At 46.8% G+C, this 23,608-nt stretch overlaps 1 long non-coding RNA gene across 1 annotated transcript; it reads right to left on the bottom strand.

The window, feature by feature from the left end:
* Positions 1-15,690: 15,690 nt before the first annotated feature.
* Positions 15,691-21,758, bottom strand: LOC106999560 (uncharacterized). The gene is made up of 3 exons (XR_013395292.1): positions 21,566-21,758; positions 18,443-18,582; positions 15,691-17,168 (listed from the first exon to the last, which is right to left on the bottom strand). It is a non-coding gene; the product is annotated as an uncharacterized LOC106999560 (long non-coding RNA).
* Between the last annotated feature and the right edge of the window lie 1,850 nt (positions 21,759-23,608).

Here is a 23,608-nt window from a genome sequence, read left to right as displayed (position 1 = left end):
GTAGAAACAGCGGAGGACAGAATGGTGCTGTGTTCTTTAAAATGCTGAAGCAAACTAACCACCAAGCCAGGGTTCTATATTCAGTAAACATTTTCTTCAGAAATACAGGGAAATCAAGATGTTTTGAGAAAAACAAAAGCTAAGAGAATTCAGTGCCAGCAGAGTCATGCTACAAGAAATGTTTTTAAAAATTCTTTGGGCTAAAGGCAAAGGATACAAGTCTCAAGGAAGGAAAGAAGATGACTAGGTGATTAAATGTATGAGTAAGTATAAATGAACATTTTTTCCTTAATTTCTTTAAAAGATATGCATGTATGTTTTGTTTTGTTTTTTGAGACGGTGTTTCACACTGTTGCCCAGGCTGGAGTGCAGTGGCGTGATCTCGGCTCACTGCAACCTCTGCCTCCTGGGTTGAAGTGATTCTCCTGCCTCAACTTCCTGAGTAGCTGGGACTACAGGTGTGCACCACCATGCCCAGCTAATTTTTGTATTTTTAGTAGAGATGGGGTTTCATCATTTTGGCCAGGCTGGGTCTCAAACTCCTGACCTCAAGTGATCCTCCTGCCTCAGCCTCCCAATGTGCTGAGATTATAGGCGTGAGTCACCTCACCTGGCCAAGCTATGCATTTAAAGTGAAAAAATTTAAAACATATTGTAGCATTTAAAACTTATATAGAAATAAAAATATGACCATAAAAGCTCAAAGGACGAGAGAATAATAAATGGATTTATGCCATTGTAGTTCTTGTAGTTTACATGAAGCAGTATAGTATTAATTTATGGTAAATTGAAATAAATTAAGGGTGCGTATTGTAATACCCAAAGTGTTAGTGGTAAGGTATTACTACTAAAAAAAACCCCAAAAAACAAACAAACAAAAAAATGGATACAGCCAAAATGGCAATAACTGAAGAGAGTAAAACTGTAACACACACACACACACACACACACACACACACACACAAAATACTCAATTTTCCCGAAAGAAAGAATAAAGAAATAAGAAAAGAAGAAAAGGAAGATAAGTAGGAATGGGAGACTTACATCCAATCACATCAATAATTACTGTAAATATAAAATAAACCCCCAAATTAAAGGACAACAATTGTCAGACTAGATTAAAAAGTTAAGAATCAAAGCAAGACCTAGCTCTATGCTGTTAACAAGAGAGAGCTTTTAATATAAAGAAGAAAACAGTTCTGAAATTAAAGTGACAGGAAAAAAAATCTGACACAAAGGATAAGTAAGCGAGTGTGAATATAATAGTGTCAGAGAAAGTAGAGTTCAAGACAAGGTGTGTTGCCAGAGACAAGGAAGGTTTTTGATGTTAAAAGGGTAAATTCATTAAAAAAAAAATCTTTAATGTGTATTTAGGAATAATAGAGCTTCAAACCAGGTAAAACAAAAATCAACAGAATTAAAGGGAGAAAGAGGCAAGTCTACAATCATGGTTGGAGATTTTAACACATCTATCTCAGTAACTGATAGAACCTGGGCCAGGTCTAGGGCAAGGCAAGTGAGACACTCGCCTTGGGTGCAAAATTTAAGGGGGCACCAAGAAACTCTGTAACTAAGGTAAGTAATATTTTAGAAAATCAAAATTACTGCAAAAAATCCCTGATGAGCAAAATGTCAACGAAATTTTTTTTTTTTTTTTTTTGAGACAGGGTCTTGCTCTATCACCCAAGTTGGAGTGCGGTGGCACAATTATAGCTCACTGCAGCTTCAAATGCTGAGACTCCAGTGATTCTCCCACCTCAGCCTCCCAAGCAGCTGGGACCACAGGTGCATGCCATCACACCAGCTTTTTTTTTTTTTTTAAGTTTTTGTAGAGACGGGGGTCTCACTATGTTGTGATCCTCCTGCCTCAGCCTCCCAAGTCTTGAGATTACTGGCATGAGCCACCATGCCCAGCCCTCAAAATTTTAAATAAAGATAAGTGCTCCATGACACCATCCATCAGATGTGTCCTTAGTGTGGCTTACAGATTCAGCCACCTTCTCTTACCTGGCCCCTGGGGAACAAGGAGCTGCTTTGACAGGACAGCTGGCCAGCCACGAGGGTCCCGAGAACACCCCCCTGCTCCTGCTCAGAGTCCACACCCACACACAGTGCAGAGTCCATTCATATCCACCAAGCAGCACCGTAAAATATTGAGGAGAGAGAGTTGTTTGTAGGTTTGGAATAATATCTGTGTCTTTACCTGTATATGCATTTCATGACTTGTAAAGCCCCATCCTGCATCTCATCAGATCTTGGTGCAGTCATCTTCTGAGACCTCAAAGTAAGAATCACGTGCCCATTTTACAGAAACTGTCCATCAAAAGGAAGCAGAGACTTGTCCCAGGGTCCATGGTAATCGGCACAGCCGAGACTCAAATACTGCCCAAATCTTTGTCCTTGACTCCATCGGGCTGTGCAGAATTCACTTATTTTCCTCCAGTTGGAGGGAATTTGCACCCAAGGCGAGTATTTTGCTTGTTTTACCCTGGGCCAGGTCTAGAGTGAGGCAAGAGAGATATTCACTTCGGGTGCATGAAGTACATTTGTTGGGGATGCTGAAGGCTTGGCTGGGGCTTTTTGCCTTTTATGGACTTATATTGCCTTATATTAAATATCTTTGGAGCCAGGTGAGGCCAGTAAAATGTTACACAAATAGGAGCTATCTCCTAGATTCTACAGGTCATTTCCTGGAGTCAAGACCAAGCAGGTGTGGGGGGCCGGGTGCAACTTCTGTTGGAAAGAAGCCCAAAGCACCCTTTGGAAGACAGTGAGTTTTTAGGGATGGGCCTTTGGTTTCCTCTCCAAATCTGTGTCAGCATCTGAAGGGATGTCCAAAGGCTAGATTGGTGTTTCCTGGCATGGGTGACACAGATAGACAAAGATGGAGCTGAAAGGCAACTTGTTCAATGATGACCCGTCTCCCACGCACGGCCAGTGAGGGGTGCTGAGGAGCTGTTCGTGGCCAAGGTTTTCCCACTCTTGTGCTGTCTTCCCTAGCCCCTGCCTCCACCCTCCTCAGGGACTCTGCTTCTCTGGGCTGTGCCAAGGTCAAAGGTGCCCAGTCCTCATTTTCCAGGGCTCATGTTTCTAGATGCCTCATGCCCCCTCCATTTGTTTCTCTGAGGCTGCCTGATGCATGATTGTTTGGCTTTTTCTCCCCTTCTGCATGCAAGTTGCTTCTTTTTGGAAGCAGAAATGTGAGTGTCTTCCTGCAATCTCTTTTTTCCTGAATCCTACTTTTTCCTGAATCCAGGGGAAACTTCTGACCTTTCACTTCTCCCGAATTCCTCCTGGCATCTCCATCCCAAGGGTAGGGTCCAAGTACCCAGACTCCCCCCAGGACTGTTGCAGTTGCCTCTAAAGAGGTCTCTCTGCCTTGGGTCTCACCCATTGGGAGCCCCAAAACCAGCCTGGGAGGGTGCCTTAACTAACTTCACCTCTATCTCTGCCAGCCTCCTCCCTCCCAAGCCATTCCCCGTAGACTTCAGTCCAGGAGGAAAATAGCTGGCTTGTTATGGGAACGGCTTCAACACAAATCTCGTATCTCCTTCTCCACGTGAAGGGAGACCCATCATCCTGGCCTATATTGAAATTCTGGAGCTACCATAAGACCTCTCAATACCTGTGTGCCTCAGTTTGCTTATCTATATAATAGGAATAGTAGTAGGATCAACCTTTTAGCATTGCTGGAAGGCCTGTAACTGTTGCATCAAATGAGGAGAACTCATAAGGTACAGGCACTGAACATTCTCCCCTACCTTAACACCCCCATTCTCCTTCCACCCTAGTGCTTGCTCCAACCTGCTCTTGGGGACTGTTTCCTACTCCTTGAAGAAATCTTGGGGAATTTCCATGCTCACTCTTAGATACTGCTATTACTAATTATAATACCATGGTCACAGTGGTCTCCTGATCACATTTTAGCAAATATTACATTCATTTGAGGTAGCGGCCAACACTCCTAACTTCATTCAGAATTAAAGCTTCTTCACTCCCTTAGACAGGGCTTGACGTAGGGACCTAAGGGCCAGACAGCATCTTGGCTCCTGAGAACTCATCTGCCCCTTGTCAGCATCATCTGCCTCTTGTCAACAGGAGCACAGCTATGCTGCCCTGCTCTGTTGCCAAAGCCACTTCATGCAGCCTCGTAAAGGCCTTGGGATTTTTCAAGGGTGAGTTAAACCACAGCCCAGTGTCTCTGAAGCTGGAGAAAACAGGTATCACACTCTCTGAGGCCTCCTCAAAGCCCCCTAACCAGCTTGGATGAGAGAAAAGCAGTACCCATGCATCCCTGATTGGAGGTGGGGTTGGAGGTGGGGAGGTGGAGCTGGGAGGGGCCACTCACGGTTCAGCATACAGACCACTTCACTTAGGAATCCTCCAATCCCTGAGCCTATCCTTTGTGTCTGTCCTGCGGTGGATGAGCAGACAAAAGTCACAAAAGCAGTCTTCAGCCACTTCCTTTGCGAGTTCTATCTTTGTGGTCTAGCCTCCACTCCAGAGTTTAGGAGTCCATTCATTTGAGTCATTATCTAAGGGCCTTGATAAAAATGAAGAATAAAATATTCCCAGCGAAACACTACAAAACAGAATAGTCTTCCCACTTAAAGGGACTAACACATAGCAAACACTCAATAAATGTTATTTTTCATTTTTTTAAAAAAGCATGGTCTCGTTCTGTCACCCAGGCTGGAGTAGAGTGGCTCGACCTCGGCTCACTGCAGCCTTGGCCTCCCTGGCTCAAGTGATCCACCTAGCTCAGCCTCCCTAGTAGCTGGGACTACAGGTGTGCGCCACCACGCCAGGCTAATTTTTCTATTTTTTGTAGAGATTGGGTTTCACCATGTTACACAGGCTGGTCTTGAACTCCTGAGCTCCAGTGATCTGCCCGCCTTGACCTCCCAAAGGGTCGAGATTACAGGCGTGAGCCACTGCACCTGGCCAATAAATGTTATTATTCAACTAAATAAATAAGTGCTAGCCAGTGCTATTCTTACTACTAATCATCACTATCCATACCTGTCCAGGCTCAGCCCTTTCAAGTCCTCTCTGCCTTCATGCTCCAAGGTCTCCCAAGGTTTTCGATTTCCTGCCTTTGCCTATACTGTTTTTGCCCTGGATGCCCATCCCACTGGAACATTTAGGCTGGAACACTTAGGCTTTTTCTCCAAGCTCCAGTCAAGCCATGGCCACATTGGCAGGCTGTTCCCACCTCCCCAGATGAAGCTGACCCCTCTCTTATTCTGGCGCTTGCTGTAGCGTGTCCTCTGCCTCTATCCTGGGCACTAATCCTACTCACTGCAAGGACTTCAACCTGCTGCTGTCATACCTCCTCACCCCCACATACACACACACAGACACACACACACACACGACTTCAAACCATGGCTTATGCATTTCCATAGCCCTAGTGTGCAAGGATTATTGAATGAATGAGTTACTAGTGAATGAATGGATGGATGCATCAAAAAACTACCAATTAAAAAATCAATCCATCATCAATATGCTAGGAAAAGAATGAAATCCTCCTCAGTGAATCCTGCCCTAAGTTACCACCTCTGCTGAGCAGTTTTAAGGGGGCCTTGATGGCTGAAATGATGATGGGATTTTCTCTGCATAAAAATTTATCTATATTTTTCTACCCCATTCACCTAGAAATAGAGACTGATGAATAGTAGCAAGAGTGTGGTTCATGTTAGGTCTTCGCAGCAAAGTATCAAGTACCTGGCAAATCCCAAGGTTCTGAGGCCACAGTGACCATGTTTTGAGTGGTGATGGCTGTTCCTTCACTCTTTGCTGGGCTGCCATTTCTGTAACTCCAGAGGTGCAAAGGACCTGTTCCCAGTGGAGCAACAGTAACTGTGATTACGAGCCCTCCATCAGACACTGTACATCCCCTGCCTCAGACTGTTTATGAAGGAAATTCATTTACCCAGTCTCACTTTTAGTCAACAGTCTTCACACGTTCCTTTTGCAAATTCAATGGTCAATTCTTATCCTTCATAGTTAATAGTGATTAACCATCAACTATGGCGGCATCCATCTTGAAACACTTCCTTCGCTTGCTTTCTGGACCACCACATTTCCCTGGCTTTTCTCCTTAGCTAGCTGCTCATTCCAGATGTCTCCTCCTCTCCCTTCCCATTCTCTTCTCTTCCCCAATCATTCTCTCCTTTCCTCTCTTGTCCTCTCCTCTTCTCTTCCTACAATCACTCCCTTAGTGACCTTGTCCATTCTTAAGGCATTAAACACCATTTATACGCTGATAACTCTAAAGTATCTCCAGCTCTGTCTTCTCTTCTAGGCTTCAGACTGACAATGCCAACTGCCTATTTGACACTTGCCTCCTCTTGGATGTCTCAAATTTTGAACTCATGATTGCTACTGCTTACCTCACCATACTTAAACCTGTCCCAGTCCGCTGGCCTCACCCATCTCAATAGATGATGTCACTGATCATCCAGATGGTCAGGCCAAAAACCTTGTATGGTCATTATTGCATTTTTGTTTTCCCTCTCCTACTAGCAGTTGCTGTCAATATCTTCAGAATATCTCTGGAATCTGATTACTTCCCTCCTTCCTGTTTCCACCCTGATCCCCATCATGATTACCTTTGTCTTGGATTATTGCAAGACTCTCCTAACACCTCCTTGCTGCCACAACCTGCCCCATTTGTTTTCCATGCATCAGCCAGAGTGATCTTTAAAAATAACAAGTTATATTATTCCACTCTTTTGCTTAACACTCTCAGGTGATGTTCTAGCCAATGCAATAAAGCAAGAAAAAAATAAGTTTGTAAAAGAAGAAACAAAACTGTAATGAGAGTGTTGTTATGAGAAACATCAAATTGCATTTCATTGTTGTTTCTCTTTATCCCCTTCAATCTGGAATGAATCCTTATTCTTATTCTTTCCCTATCTTTCATGTTCTCAACTATTCTGTAGGATAACCCTCAACCTAGGCCCATCTGATGTGTATACTAATAGGGTCTATGTATGTTCAACTTTAGTAGAAACCACAAAGTTTTCAAAAGTGGTTGTATTTAATATGCTGCACATCCTCATAACACTTGGTATTTTCTATGTTTTGTTTAATTTTAGTCATTTTGGTGGATGTGAAGTGAAATCTCATAAAACTTGAATGTATACTTCTTTGATAACTAATGATGTTGCACACATTTTGTGTGCTTATTGGTCATTTGAATGTCCCCTTTTGTGAAGATCCTATTCAATAATTTTACTCATTTAAAAAATTGGTTTGTCTTTTTCTTTAAAAATGTTTTATTAATATTATTTTTAACTGACAAATATTAATTATGTATATATACATATATATATACTTTTTTTTTTTGATACAGAGTTTTGCTCTTGTTGCCCAGGCTGGAGTGCAATGGCATGATCTTGGCTCACTGCAACCTTTGCCTCTCAGGTTCAAGCAATTCTCCTGCCTTAGCCTCCCAAGTAGTTGGGACTACAGGCATGTGCCACCATACCTGGCTAATTTTGTATTTTTAGTAAAGACAGGGCTTCTCTATGTTGGTCAGGCTGGTCTTGAACTCCTGACCTCAGGTGATCCGCCCACCTTGGCCTCCCAAAGTGCTGGGATTATAGGTGTGAGTCACCATGCCCAGCCTAATTGTATATTTTTTATGGGATGCAATGTATGTATATACAATGGGGAATACATAAATTAAGTTAATCAGCATATATAACACCTCACTTACTATTTTTTGTAGTGAGACATTGGACATTCACTTTCTTAGTTATTTTAAAATATACATCATTGGCCTGGTGCGGTGGCTCATGCCTGTAATCCCAGCACTTTGGGAGGCTGAGGCAGGCGGATCACAGGGTCCAGAGATCGAGACCATCCTGGCTAACACGGTGAAACCCCGTCTCTACTAAAAATACAACAAATTAGCCGGGCGTGGTGGTGGGCGCCTGTAGTCTCAGCTACTCGGAATGCTGAGGCAGGAGAATGACATGAACCCGGGAGGCGGAGCTTGCAGTGAGGCGAGATTGCACCACTGCCCTCCAGCCTGGGTGACAGAGCAAGACTCCATCTAAAAAAAGAAAAAAAAGAAAAAAAAAATATATATATATATATATACACACACACATTATTATTGGCTATAGTCACTCTGCTATACAATAGATCTCAAAACTCATTCTATCTGAAACTTTGTGCCTTTGACCAACAACTCTCCATTGCTTTTCTTATTGATCTGTATTGGTTCATTAAACATTCTCTATACAAGTCCTTAAATGTTGAAAATAAAATAATAAAGTTTCTAGAGAAAACATACGAAATTATATTTATGATCTTTGTATAGGTAAAGATTTATTTAACTGAATACAAAAGGCCTTAGCCATAAAGGAAAAGTTGAGAAATTTAATTACATTAAAACCAAGAACCTCTATCCACTGAATGACACTTTTTTTTTTTTTTTTTTTTGAGACAGGGTCTCACTCGGGCTACAGTGCAGTGGTGTGATCAGAGCCCAGTGCAGCCTCAAACTCCCAAGCTCAAGTGATTCCTCACACCTCAGCTTCCAAGTAGCTGGGACTATAATTGCATAGCACCACACCTAGTTAATTTTCAACTTCTTTTGTAGAGACAGGGTCTTGCTATGTTGCCAGGGCTGGTCTCGAATTCCTAGCCTCAAGCAATCCTCCTACCTCAGCCTCCCAAAGTGCTGGGATTACAGGTGTGAGCCACCATGCCCTGCCTTCACTAAATGACACTTTTAAGAGTCAAAAGGTAAGCCATACAGTAGGAGAAGAAACTTGTTTTATATTTTTATACACCTATATAACACACGGTAATATATATTGTTATGTATTATGTAATATATTAATATATTGTTTTCTATATTAATATATATAATGACATTTATTGGCCATATTTACTAAAGCTGACCGTACATATACCCTATGAACAGGTACATACACACTCCTCCATATATACCAAACAGAAGTGTTTATATCTATGCAGCAGAAAACACAAACAAAATATTCTTAGCAGGATTATTCTTCATAGCCCAAAACTGGCAACTACTCCTCAAACGTCCATCAACAATAGAAAAGATCAATAAATCGAGATATAGTCATATAATGAATACCATACAGTGACAGGAGAGGATATAGCTGCTCCAGGTAAGGACATCGATGAATCTCACAGACACAGAGTTGATCAAAAGAAAACAGACACAAAGGAATATGTACGGTTTAATTCCATTTATATAAAGCTAAAAAAAAAGTCAAAACTAACTTTTCACTTTCTAAAAACTTATCATTGAGCTGTATATTTAACTAATATTTGTGTGCTTTATAGTATGTGATATATGCCAATTAAAACCAAAGGATAAAAACCAGCCTCCAGTGGCTTCCCATTACACTTAGAATAAGTCCAAATTCTTATCAAGGACATTTATGAAGTGGCTGCCATCCAGGTCCTGACCTCATCTTCTCCCTTCTCCGCCTCTTTCACTCCACATTGGCCATCCTGACCTTGTTGCCGATGCTTCAGCCCACAAAGCTAGTTCCCACCTGTAGCAGACAGCACTGATGTTCCCAATTCTTCACCCATCTCTCTGTCCATGCCCTCTGCCATATAACCTTGCCATTCCTACTAGAGGTACAGTATACTTCTCAGCTCCACGGATGTTAAGCTTGGCCTTGTGCTATGTCTTGGTCAGTAAAATATGAGTAGACTTACAGTGTGTCGGTTCCAAGTGAGGCCCTAAAGTGAATCACTTCTTTCTGTTTGTCCTATCCCTTTGCTGCCACCAGCCTGAGAACACACCCTCCCTAGCCCGCTGATCCAAAAAGGATGAGAGACACAGATATGCAGCTTGCAGCCAAGCTCAGCTGAGCCCATCCTACATCAACCACTCACTAGCTGATGTGCAGAAGCATCATCAAGAACAAATAACTGTTGTTTTCAGCCACTGAGTCATAGGATGCTTGTTATGCAGCATCATTGTAGCAATAGCTGACTAATACGCCACCTCAGTGTCTTTACATTTGCTCTTCCTCACATAGGTAACATCCTCATTCAAGTCCTTGTTCAAATGTCACTTCTTCAGAGAGCCCCTTCCTAACCACTCTATCTAAAACAGCACCACCTCTTCCCTTCATTTCTCTCCATCCTCCTGCCCTGCCTTACATGTCTTCATAGCACTTACTGCTACCTGACATTTTATTTGCTTATGCAGCCTCCATAAGAGAATGTAAACTCCATGAGGGCAGGCACCTGTTCATTTCCACATCCCTGGTGCTAACACAGTGTCTGCCTCTTATCAGGAGCTCAATAAATATTTGTTGATTGAACAAACCAATCTGTGCCCTCTCCCTCATCCCCGCTCACAATGTTTCCAGCATGTGGAGAAACTGACTCAAAAGTCACATCCTGCCCCTGTTTACCAAGGTGGGGCTGGTGAATGACAGGTCACTGGCAAAGTGACCCATCATTAAGTTGGTGGAAGGAAAAAAACCCAAAGCATAGAACCTGCAATATCTACAATCTTTCATACCATCCCTTGGGAAAACCACTTCATCATGATAATAATTGGGTGTGAGCTAGTGTGGTCCATAAAAGCTCACTTTCTCAGTGTGTCTCTTCCTGGAGTCCTCTCCAGGGCCTTGCTGCAAGAGAACATGCCCCAGGCAGGAAACAGACTGGCCAGATCAGTATGGCATTGTGCCTTTGTCCAGCTCTGCCCACACACCTAAAATTGTGGGATTCAAGACACAGACCACAAAGAGAGTTGAGCACCATCTGTGTGTTGGCCTCTGTGCTAGGACCTTTGTGAGCTTTATGACACCAATCCTCCCAAGATCTTGCCAGGTAAACATCATCAGGGCAGTTTAGGAACATGCCCAAGGACACTGGCAGAGCTGGAATTTTAGTCCCCGTCCTTCTGATGCCAAAGCCCACGTGGTTTCCACCCCCTGCACAGGAGGGGAGGAGGGTGAAGGCTCAGAGCTGATGAGGCTCAGGGCCAGAACTTTGATTCTTCCCACATGTTTCTGCATCAGGAATTTGACTTTGTGGAAGCTTCACATTGAACCTGACCTGCTCTCTGTGAATTATTTTCTAGGTCTTAGATGAATAAACAGGCAATTCTCTGTATCCATATATCTTATGTACTCCACAAACATATATACCTACTATGTACCCATAAAAATTAAAAAACAAAAAAACAAAAAGACCCAGATAATTCTCATTTTTTGGCTTCAGATCCTGGCCTCCTGTTGAAATGCTTAAATAAAGGAGAAAGAATAGCACCTACATACACCTATAAATAAAGGAAGACATAGTTATAAAGATATATAATTATAAAAAAGGAAACGGCCATAGAACTATTTAGAGGGATCTACATAGAAGGAAGAGAGACTAAAAATCAGCTTGACTTCCATGAGCAAATAGCACAGCAGTTTGCAGAGTTATGTATACAGAAGCCTCTGGCAAGAGGACAAGAGAAGTACAAAAAGTTTCTCGTTAAATAACTTTTCAAACTGCAGTACAAAGGTCTCTGGGTGTGTGCCCAGTGCACCTCAACCTGCATTGCGTGGGGGCAAGGCAGGACAAGCCCACGGAGCAAGCACTTCAGGTCGGCACTCACCTGCCTAGAAACTGAGAGGTAGTTCGTGGATCAGCCTAGAAAGAAAGATCCATTCCCCGTGGCTCTGTAAGTCTCCCAGGCTGTAGCTCAGTGTAGTGGCTAAGAGCACAGCACTTCTGGTGACAGATAGATCTGGTTCCCGTCTTGGCTCTGCCCTTCACTGGCTGTGGCACTGTGAGAAGGTGGCTTCACTACCCAGTCTGTAAAGTGGTGACAGTAGTACCTACCTTGCAGGACTACATGAAAAAGAAGTGAGATCGTCCATGTAGCACACATGGGACCAGATCCCAGAAAGTGGAGGAGGAGTGAAGCTCAACTCCGCTGGTCTGGACTTTTTGCAGTTGAATGGGGACCTTCCTTAGTTCTGGCTAATATTAAACATGATCTGGCCAGGCACTGTGGCTCACATCTGTAATCCCAGCAATTTGGGATGCCAAGGCAGGCAGATCACCTGAGGTCAGGAGTTCAAGACCAGCCTAGCTAACATGGTGAAACCCGTTTCTACTAAAAATACAAAAAATTAGCCAGACGTGGTGGCGTGTGCCTGTAATCCCAGCTACTCAGGAGGCTGAGGCAAGAGAATTGCTTGAACCTGGGAGGCAGAGGTTGTAGTGAGCCAAGATAGCACCACTGCACTCCAGCTTGGGCAATTAGAGCAAAACTCTGTTTAAAGAAAAATCTGCATCCTTTGAGCTCACACCAATGGATGAGAAAGAAGCAGGTGCAGGAATTTATTGTTATATTATATTAAATAAATAATAATGGTAACAGCCCTTGTGCCACTCTCAAGGGGCTTTCTCGTGTGCACAGTTGCTCGCTGTTGAGCCCGCTGGAATATCTGCTTCTGCAATGAGGATGCTGAGCCCTGGGCAACCTGGAGAACCTGCCCAGTGCCAGACACAGGAGCACAGAGAGCTGCGGCAGACTGTCTGCTGGAATCAGCCCTCGGGGGACACCTCGCCAGTGTGCAGCGTTACAGGCACTACTATCTCCACGTCTCTAGACAACATAATAGATAGACTCAGGGTTCAAAGCTTAGCACCAATGACGCCTCCTTCTGGAAGCCCTCTCCTTCCTCTGGTTGGAATGAATCCCCTCTGCCCCGTGTTTCCATGACCATGCTATGACCTTTATTATTCCACTCACCATAGCAGTTCCCTTTCATGAATGACAGGCACTACGTCAGTGGCCTCAGTGAGTCTCCCCATGGGAGAGAGGAGAGGTCACAGGAGGGCTGAGGCAGAGAAGCATCATCACCTTAGTGGTTAACAGGATGCATCCAGATGCTGGGCTGAGCGTAACCACAGCAGGGGAGCAGGGATGGATGTAGGCAGACAGGTCAGGAAGCCATGGCAGTGATCCCAGTGAGAGCTGATGGTGGCAGTGAAGGCAGGAAGAACTAGTTGGATTATAGATTTTTTTAGGTTAAACTGACAAGATGTCCTGGTGGATTGAAGGTAGGATACCCGAGAAATGAAGGAGACGAGAATGACCCCACAGATTTTAGCCAGAGTAACTGCAAAGTTACAGAATCCAAACACGAAGATCAGGAAAATTGTAGAAGAGCTGGTTTTGGAGAGAAAATAAGGAGGCCAGCTTGGGACAAGTTGAATTTGAGACACCTGCTAGATATCACACTGGCAGTTGGCTATGGGAAGGTGTAAAGGTGGGAGTTATCAGTGTATAGGTGGGGAAATAAAGCCCCGAGCTAAGATGAGATAACCAAGGAGTAAGTGTATCTGATAAAAGAAGAGGACCAAGGAACTGATCCCTGGGCTTGACAAGGGTCGGCTGAGCATTAACACCACACCCAGCCATGTACTAGCAGCCCTGGGAGGGGGTGGATCTGAAGGACACCCAGTTTCTGTCCTCAAGGAACTCAGAGCCTGTAGGGAAGGTGGAGTGTGCGTCTCAACCACAGACCTGGGGAGCTGTGCAACATGGAAGAAGCTCTGAACCTGAGCCCAGCACCCGGGGCTGAACTGCCCCCGCCACACACTGGCCATGCCTTTCACCTGCCGTGTGACTGCCTCTGAGCCTCAGTTTCCTCCTTCGTACAATGGAGATAATAACATGTCCTGACAGAGGAGTTGCTGAGAGGATCAGCGAAGAGGTGTGCCGGCCACAAAGGAGGCATCCGGCAACCCGCACAGCCTGTGCTTCTTAGTATCTGCCAGCACGCTCTCCACACCCTCAGCTGGAGGGCCCATCTTCACACATAGCAGCAGTGGGGTTTCCAGAAGCACCAGCCCCACAAATGAGCCTGGGGACTCCCCTTGTCCACGACCCAGCCTCCCTCATGGCAGCCACTACCCCGTGGGCTGGGGACGTCGGTGGCAAGGTCAAGGCCACTCTGTCCCTTGGAGTAATTGAAGATGACAACAGTATTTTGTGTCTCACAGAGACTGGTAGAGATCAAAGGCAGCAAGAAGGAGTTACTGCGACAGGCAGGAATTCCCTGGCAAAGGCCACCAATTATTGGAAATTGGCTGCAGTTACAGCTATTACCATTAAGGGTTGCCTGGCTGCCCTACGCTGCTGGAGAGGCACATTCTGACAGAGGGTGTGAAAGTGGCCACAGCAGGGTTGGTGGTGGGGGCAAAGAGAATTCCACAGGTTTGCACCTACCACGACTCAGACTTCTGTATGGATTGCTGTCCCAGAGACAAGCAAAGGCGAGTCTTGGAATATTCTCTGGACAAATAGAAAGAGGCGTCCTGGAGAGACATGTGGGGAGAGAAAGGGGGCTCTAGCGACCAGCAGGGAGAAAAGCCATGGGCTCATGAGCTCCAGGGAAAAAGAGCTCCAGCAAAAAGGAGAAGAGCAGAGACCAGCAGGGAGAAGAGCTGTGGGCTTATGGGCTCAGGAGACCAGCAGGTAGGAGGGCTGTGGGCTCATGAAGTCTAGAGACCAGCAAGGAGAAGAGCCATGGGCTCATGAGCTCCAGGGACCAGAAGGGAGAAGAGCAGAGATCAGCAGGGAGAAGAGCAGAGACCAGCAGGGAGGAAGGCCATGGGCTCATGGGCTCCAGAGACCAGCAGGGAGAAGAATCGTGGGCTCATGGGCTCCAGAGGTCAGCAGGGAGGAGAGCACAGACCAGCCGGGAGGAGGGCCATGGGCTCATGGGCTCCAGAGATCAGCAGGGAGAAGAGCCAGAGGCTTACAAGCTCCAGAGTCCAGCGGAGAGAAGAGCCATGGACTCATGATCTCTAGAGACCGGCAGGGAGAGGAGTCGTGGGCTCATGAGCTCTGGCTCACATTAGCTGAAGCTGTGCCATGGTAGGGATGGGCATCAACCCTCTACTCCTGGATCTTGACCAGAGAGGCACAGCTGTAAACAGTGTGCCAAGGACAGCTCTCACTTTGGTCATGAGAACAAAGCAAAGGCACGTTGGCAGGAGGCAGGACCCTGAGCCAAGCTGAAGGGCCCTGCTGGTGTTTGAAGCCCCACTCACTGCCCTGTCCTGGCAGCAACCTAGAGGAGCCGGTCCCAAGGAAGATGGGCAGCCAGTGACTCCCAGAGCAATCCAGGGTACAGATGAGAATTCTGGCAGGTACCAGGGAGGAGGGGAGGGCATGGCAAAGGAGCAAGTTATTCCTTCAATAACTTCAGTAACCTCAGGGATCTTATCTCTGTCTCTGCTTACAAGCTGTGTGACCTTAAACAAGTTACTTAGCCTCTGAGGCTCAGATTCCACCTCTGAAAAGTGAGGAAATCATACAAACTAGAATCACACAAGATGGCACGGTGAAATAAGTCATGAAATTATGGTTGCCGTTAGTAAAGTTCCAAGGCTAACTACTTGCTCAGTAGTCTGACAGGGGCCCTTACTTTTCAAGGTGTCAGTAAAAAAAAAAAGTAAACACTGCTGTCTCTCGTGCCATTAATCACTGGGGGTCTAGTGCATCGTCCTGAGATGGTGTCAACTCACCCTCACAGAAGGTCGGTACTGCAGCAAAATGAGGAAGCCTATTTCAGGAAGGCCTCCATTTTTGCTTTAAAAAATATATGATGAACTGAGGGCTTGGATAGCAAAGAAGCTCACTGACAGGAACAATAAAGGTGTCTCATTAATTATGTCAGAAGCAGGTGTGTGGCCACACATGGCTTTCAGGCTCCCGTCATCTGCTTCCATGGATGCCTTCAAAGCTCTCCTCCAGCACGTTGGCCTCCATGTGGGCTCCATGACCATGAGGCCATGCCATGTGTCTTTCCATCACCAGGTCTTTGATGGTAATCTGCTTTCCTGCCCCCATCTCAGAAAGCTCTCCCTAAGTCAGGACCACCTCAAGGCCAGCCACGTGGCATGATGGAGAGAGCACTGGCTTGGGAGCCTGGTGACAGAGGGCTTCCTCTGACTATGTCACTCTTGGGCTGGATGACCCTGGAGGAGTCACTTCTTGTGTCAGGCAGAGTTTGAGGGATGCAAGCAACAGAAACCAATCTGGCTGTAACCTACATGGGAAAGGGCAGGCCCAAGAGGGTCTCGGAATTTAAAGGAAAGCAAAGGACCAGGCTCTGAAGGCAGAATAAGGCTGTCTGGGGGGTGGGGTTGGGGCTGAGATCCAAGGAGTCCAAGAAGCAGGGTCCCACAAGAGCATCTTCTCAGGACACGACCCCACGCCTCTCCTGGGGTAAATCAACTTCAGTCATTTCTAATGCTTCTGTCCTTATGCTTGAAACAGAAACTCCAGAGACTGAGAGAGACGGGGATAGCTAAAGGAGGTGGGCACCTTGACTGATAATCCCACCAGTCAGCCCATCACAGGGAAGAGGCAATTCCCCCAAAAGAGGTCAGGGTACCATGATCAGAAGGAATGGGAATCAACGTTGGGCAGGAAAATACCAACACATCTACACTTTCTCCTTCTGGGGGCTCAGTTTTCTCATCTGTGAAATGGAGACAGTGATACCTTGCAGGAGTGGTGTAGATTTGATGCACACCGTGGCTATTGAACAGCAGTTGTTGTTAGTGATAGCGCACAGGGCATCGAGCGATACTGAGAGCATCCCTTATGTTGATGACTGTTACACTAGTTGTATTGTCATGCAGTTAGGACTGAATAAAGACTAGATGCTATTGGATGTTTGTCTGAGTCCCAGAGGTGTCTTCCTTTCATGAAGAAAGGAGTGAGACATATGGACATTCATTCTCATTTAATACTCAGAGCCAGTCCATTTTCCACATGGAAACTGAGCCTTGGAAAAATCAAATTGTTGGACAGTTGTGGGCATTGCTGGATCCACCTCAGGTCTGTGCTGCTCTGAAGTCATGGTGGCAGACACAGTTCTGGGTGATGCACGTTCCAAGTGAGCGTCCCCTAGAGTCCACCGGGGGTGCCGCATCCCTCCGCGTGGGCCTCCTGTGGAACTCCTCGCTGTGTTTCTTGCTCCCTAAGCCCTGAAGATGGTTCTGCTTTCCCTCTGGAAGAGTATTATGTGGATTCACTTGAAGTCATGTTTGGGGCAAACAGGGCACCAGATGCTGGAATGTGGTCACCTCCACTCTGCCAGAGAGGTATGAGGATTTAATCTTTGCTTTTCTTAAAAATAAAAATAAAAATAATAATAAGAAGAAGAATGGTTCTGAGGGCTGGAGGACATATAAAATCAAAGGGAAATTACAGGCAATGTGCAGAGAATCTTAGTTTCCAGATGCTTGTCAACCCACCTCGGGAAACAAGCCCTTCTCACAGGTAGGGGCTGCCAGAATTCCTTTCCGGCTGGAGAACATCACGGAGGAGAATTAGCGAGACCCCTGCCTTCTCGCCTGGTACCCGGCACTGCATTTAGCAGCATTTAAGAAACAATCTCCCCATCACTGCTGATTAGGAGGAACATCAATTTTAATAGAGAGGTGTTACCAAAGTCTGGCCACATGGCCTAGCTGCAAAGGTCACCCTTTCTCAGAAGGTCTGCATTCCCTTCCTCCCCAAATCAGGCACTGATGTGTGGGAGGAGCCAGCCTTTGCTACTGAGCGCTGACCTCCATCACTTCACAGGGCCCAGGATCCTCCCAGCAGAGAGATCCCAGGGCAAGCAGAACCTGTCCATTTGTACAGGGCTGTGGCTGTGGGTCAGGTGAAGGCAGGGGTTACAGATTTTTCTGGAGCTAAAGCCCATCTAAAGCCTCTGGGAAGACGACGATCCCTCCCTTAACCACAAATTCCACCGACATGATGTACCATAATGAGTGATTTCATGACTGTGTGCATTTTCAGCAACCAAGCAAACTTCAGTGCATGCAACATTGCAAGTTGTGAAAACAAAGAGAAGCTGGATGTTTGAGTGGAGGCCCAACCCTCTCGGCTGCAGAGCTTCTGCCAGTGCTCTTTCCCTAAGATTCACTGATGCTGTCAGGGAGGAAGACAAGGACTCACGCCTCTGCGTTGGCTGGGCTAGATAATCTAGGATGGCCTCATGTGTGTGCCAGTTAGTGTCCTGTTGCTAGGGGCAGCTTGGTTCTCCTCCGTGTGGCCTCTCGAGGAGGCTAGCTTGGGTTCCTCCCATCAATGTCCCATCAATGTCTCAGAGTTCCAAGTGCCACAAAAGAGGGCAAAAGTCTGAATGCACGAGTACTTTTTAAGCCTCTGCCTCTGCCATGTTTGCTAATGTCCATTGGCCAGAGCAAGTCATGGCCAAGCTCAGAATCAAGAGGTGAAGAAAGGAACCCTACCTTGGCCGAGAGGAGTTACTGAGGCCATGTCTTTGGAAACAGTCTACCACCCTGCCCCACCCACACCCCATACAGAGAACAGTTTCCCTGTTAGATATTCTCACCACTCCCTGAAGTTTCTCTCCAGGGCACTTACCCACTGTAGTTGACTATTTGTACACTGAGTGGTTTGTTGTCTTTCTCTCCCATATCCCTGTTCCACCATGCGGGCGGGGGCTGATGTGTGTCCGTCCGCGCCAAGCACAGTGGCTGCTACATAGTGGGTACCAGTAACTACTGGTGAAGGAAGCAGGAAGGAGAGAAGGAAAAAAAAAGAAAAAGAAGACAGGGAGGGCAGAGGGAGAAATAGGGAGGAAGGGAGGAAAGAGGGCAGGACAAAAGGAGGGAAGGAGTCCTGGAACAATGGGGTCACTTCTTAGGCAGAGGACTAACTGGAACCTCTCTGGGTAGCGGGTGCCCTGAGCATCCCCCAAGCCCACTGTGCTGCTTTTAGCCTCCATATCTTGGCTCCTCCTGCCCTCCCACCTGGCTACCCTCCCACCCTCTTTCCTCTGCTGGCTCAGCCCTGGGTTCCTTCCATGTGCATCTCAAGGGTCTCTCCCCACTCCCAACAGCTTCCCCTCGACCCCTTCCTCCTGAGCATCTGCCTGGCTCAGGCAGCTCCCCACACCCCCACCTATTGCTGCCCAAGCTGTCCTGCACATGCGCCTCTCAACTGAGTTCCGCACCGGCCCTTTGAGAAATCTAGGACAGGCATATCGATCTTTCCATCCCATTGATGAGAACTCAGGTTCAGGGAGGCTGGATGTCCACGGTCACCCTCTAGGACCAGAGTCAGTCTGGTTCAATAGTCCCCAGACTGCAATGCCTGTGGTGAGGCCTCAAGGCCCTGAAGGAAGGGGCTCCATCCTCTCTGTCTTGGTGAGAGTGGATGCCCGTGCCAGAGCACCCAGGATTCTGACCTCTGGGCAGTGGCAGACAGAAGGCAGCCAAAAGGCCAGAGGCAGAGCCTGCCATCTCCTAGCCCGCAAGGGCTTCTTCCAGAATGACTGGGCCCTAGGGCAGGCCTGCAGCCTCCAGGTGACACCTCCATGGCACCATCTCTCCCACGGAATGTCTTCTTTAGAAAAGAGATGAGCCCATTCTCAAAAGGGGAAGCGGCTTCCAAGGCCACGCAGCAAATTAGGGCAGCCTGAACTCCAGACTGAGTCTCCTGCTGTCCCTGCAGTCTCATCCTGTCCTTCCTCACTGCCTTCCCAGCCCTGCCTCCTTCCCACCTCCACAGGGCTTGTGACCAACTGAAGGGGATTAGACTAATTAGCGAGGGGCCAGTTCCTCAATCCAGGCGCAGGAGGAAGGGGAGTGGTAGAGGGAGCAGACCCACCCAGCAGGTGATGGATCTCACAATAGGTATTTGCCACATATCGGTGACTATCTTCAGAACTGCACCTCCGTCTACACTGCTTGATGTACATGAGTGTGCTGGTAGGTACATCCTGGGGACGGGTGCTGGTAGGTACATCCTGGGGACGGGTGCTTGAAGTAACATAATTAGGAAGCAGCTCCACAGGGCAGTGAGCCTCGGATCTGGTCAATCATGGCTTTGCTAAATTGGCACCGGAGGCTGTGGCTAATCAGCATAGGAGATGTTGCCAGTGCCTTTTCATTGGTGAAATGAGCTGTACAAAAAAAATGTGGTTGGCTCCCAATATCATGCAGTATCCTCCTCTCTTTGTGAACCAAGCTCAAGAATCCCCCCGGCTCCATCTGGGCCAACTGAATAGAAGGCACTGAGTTCACTGGAAACCTCAGGACCTGCCTTCACCGGGGATCCTGCCCTCTCCAGGGTCCTGCCTTCACTAGCGATGTTGCCTTCAGAAAACGCTTGCACTTGCCTGGGAGTGACACTGGCCTGCAGGGTCTGGTCAGATGCCCCCAAGGACAGTGCATGGTCCTTGCTGCGTGCCTACTCTGTGCCAGGAAATTCTCGACATCATGTATGTATTACTTCATGAAAAATCACTGCTATCTGGGCGTGGTGGCTCATGCCTGTAATCCCAGCACTTTGGGAGGCTGAGGCGAGCAGATTGCTTAAGGACAGGAGTTCGAGACCAGCCTAGCCAACATGGCGAAACCCTGTTGCTACTAAAAATACAAAAAATTAGCCGGGTGTGGTAGCACATGCCTGTGATCCCAGCTACTCAGGAGGCTGAGACATGAGAATCACTTGAACTTGGGAGGTGGAGGTTGCAGTGAGCTGAGATCATACCACGGTACTCCAGCCGGAGTAACAGAGTGAGACTCTGTCTAAAAATAAATAAATAAATAATAAAAGTCACTGCCACCTTCATTTTACAAGAGGTACCAAGTGGATGTGTTGCATCCCCAGGGCCTCACAGGGAGGAAGTGGTGGAGCCGGGATTTGAACCCGGGCTGTTGTTTTTGTAAACGATCATATAAATAATGTGAATGTACTGATCTATGATAAGCTAGCTGCATGAGATGGAGACTCAAACACAGACGAAGCCAAAGCCGAGACGCAGAATTTGCTGAGAAATCTCATTGTATCTCACAAGCGCAAATTGCTAAGCCCACCACGTACCCAGGCTGTGCCGTCTGATTGAAGAGCCTGTGCTCTGAACACCATACAGCCTTCTTCCCGCAGCTCAGGAGCTAGAGGCCTACGGGAAAACAGGCTCTAGATGGCTGAGTTTCAATGGGAGCCTACAAGTGTCCCTCCCCAGCCTTGCACCTGCCGTGGCTCCATCACCAAGAACCCACTCTCCCTCTGGATTCGGCCCTCCACCCTTCCCTTCCAGCTCACATGCTTGCCCCAGGCTACACTGAGCTCCTGGACCACACCAGGCAGTTTCACACCCAGCAGCTTTGCTCACCGGGCTCCCTTCACTTCCCTTGGCCATTGCCCACCAGGTAAACATCCACTTATCTTTCCTGGCTTCATCAGGCCTCATCACCTCTACCAACAGTACAACACTGGACGGCGGATGCCCTTTGGGACACACCGGTGTGAGGCCACCCTCACCCTGCTGTGTGACCTTGGACAAGTGACTCAATTTCTCTGAACATCAGTTTCCCCATCAACAAAGTAGGAAAATGATGTCTACCTCATGGTTTGTGGCACAGGTTAGGAAAAATGCACATGAAGCCCCTGACAAGGCTTCTACTAAAAGCAAAACACGGTACTTATTTTTACAAAGTTTTCCCGCCCTCTGCCCCAGTAGAACTGAACTCTACATACCTATATACATCTCATACTCTGCGGACGTAGTTGTGTCTTTTTTTGTTAGCACTTCTCACCAGCTGGCATGTTGTATGTTTTCCTCTGTTTATTTTCTGTCTCCTTCATCGCCGGACTTCATAAGGTGCAGCTCCTTGGGGGCAGGAATCTTGTCTATCGTGTTCATCACTGGATTCCAGGGCTTGGAATGCTGCCTGGCACTTGGTAGGCCCTACATTAAAGTTGGTTGGTGAAATGAATGCACAAATAAAGGAATAAAAAATGTACAAATGAACCCGTATCCGCCTCCTGCATTAATCTTCTCCATCAATCTGTCCCCAGCTCCCAGCACAGTAACGGACATGTGTGTTCGGCTTGGATTATAGAACAAATCTTATCAATTCTTTGTTTATGCATTTATAAAACACAATTTCATGAAGCACTAAATCAGATTAGCACGAATGAAGCTTTCCAGATGGGCACTGAAGCGGGATTCTCTTTCTTCATGCCTTGCTTCCTCAAAACTGGCCCACATCATCCTCCCCAGCAGCGTAAGAACCATCCAAACTGCCAAGCACAGAATCAAGAGCTAATTAATGAGACTGCTTTGAGCCACTGTGCTTTGCTTGCAGGTATGTTTGCCCCACTGCCAAGGCTAATTGATGCAACAGAGGAAGGGTTCCCCAAGGAGGGGACGGCTGAGCTAGATCTAAACAACCAGAAGAAGACTAAGAGAAAGCAGTAAATTCCAGGTGGAAGAATGTCGAAGGTGTGCGTAGGAAAGTCATTTGGAAGGAGATAGGACAGCACTTTAAAAAAAAAAAAAAAAAAAAACACTTTATTGAACATCCAGCCAGAAAATGTACAATTGGCGAACTACCCCCTAGAGAATAACACACTTGTACAACCAGATCCATATGAGAAACAAAGCATGACCAGCACCGCAGAGGCACTCCTTAAGCTCCTTCCCATTTCCCACCTCCCTCCAAGGCTAACCTCTATCCTGACTTTTCTCATCATGGATTGTGTGTTTTTGAGCACTTTTTCAACAGGACTCTGCACTGTGCACTATTTTGTATCTGGCTGCTTTCACCCCACGTTAGGGTTGTGAGACTCATTCGTGTTGTTCTCTCCTCCTCTTGATAAATTGTATTCCATTATTTATCCATCCTCCTCCTGATGGATCTTTGGGCTGTGTTGGTTATGGAGAATAACACTGCCATGAATACTCCTGAACACATATTTCAAGGAATATATTTGTACACGTTTTTTTTTTTTCTTTTTTTGAGATGGAGTCATGCTCTGTCGCCCAGGCTAGAGTGCAGTGGCGTGATCTTGGCTCACTGCAACCTCAACCTCCCAGGTTCAAGCGATCCTCCTGCCTCAGCCTCCAAAGTAGCTGGGATTACAGGCCTGCACCATGACACCCAGCTAATTTTTGTATTTTTAATAGAGACGGGGTTTTGCCATGTTGGCCAGGCTGGTCTCGAACTCCTGACCTCAAATGATCCACCCACCTCGGCCTCCCAAAGTGCTGGGATTAACAGGCATGAGCCACCATGCCTGGCTGATATTTGTATACTTCTGGTGAGTGCAGACTACCAGTGAAATTCTTGGGTCATATGGTTTGCACATAAAGCAGCTCTTTAGAGGAACTGAAGGGAACAGGTGGCTTGAAAGAGGAGGGGGGAACCAATGAGAGGAGGGGTCAAACTTTCTCAAGCACTGTGAACATGGCAAAGAGGCTGATTTTCATGAGATGTGCAGAGGGAGGCCAGGGAGTGACATGCTCCGATGACATTTTAAGATCACCCTGGGGAGTGAGGTTGGGGACCACCATAGGGAACAAGGAAACAGGCAGGTGGTGGTGGAGGGAAACTAAGGGAGAGGTGACCATGACCTGGACCAGAGCGCCGTGGAGATGGAGAGGAAAGGATTGTGCTCTAGTTAGCTAGTACTGCATAACAGAGCTGAGCAGCTTAAAACTAAGTAACGAATTTTCTCCAAGGATTTTGGGGGTTGACTGAGTTCTGCTGGGAAATTGTTGTATGGAATCTCTCATGC

Source organism: Macaca mulatta, chromosome 7, assembly GCF_049350105.2.
Source record: "Macaca mulatta isolate MMU2019108-1 chromosome 7, T2T-MMU8v2.0, whole genome shotgun sequence".
NCBI lineage: Eukaryota > Metazoa > Chordata > Mammalia > Primates > Cercopithecidae > Macaca > Macaca mulatta.
The sequence above is the reverse complement of the archived record's forward strand: the minus strand, read 5'-3'. Positions and strand labels throughout refer to the sequence as shown.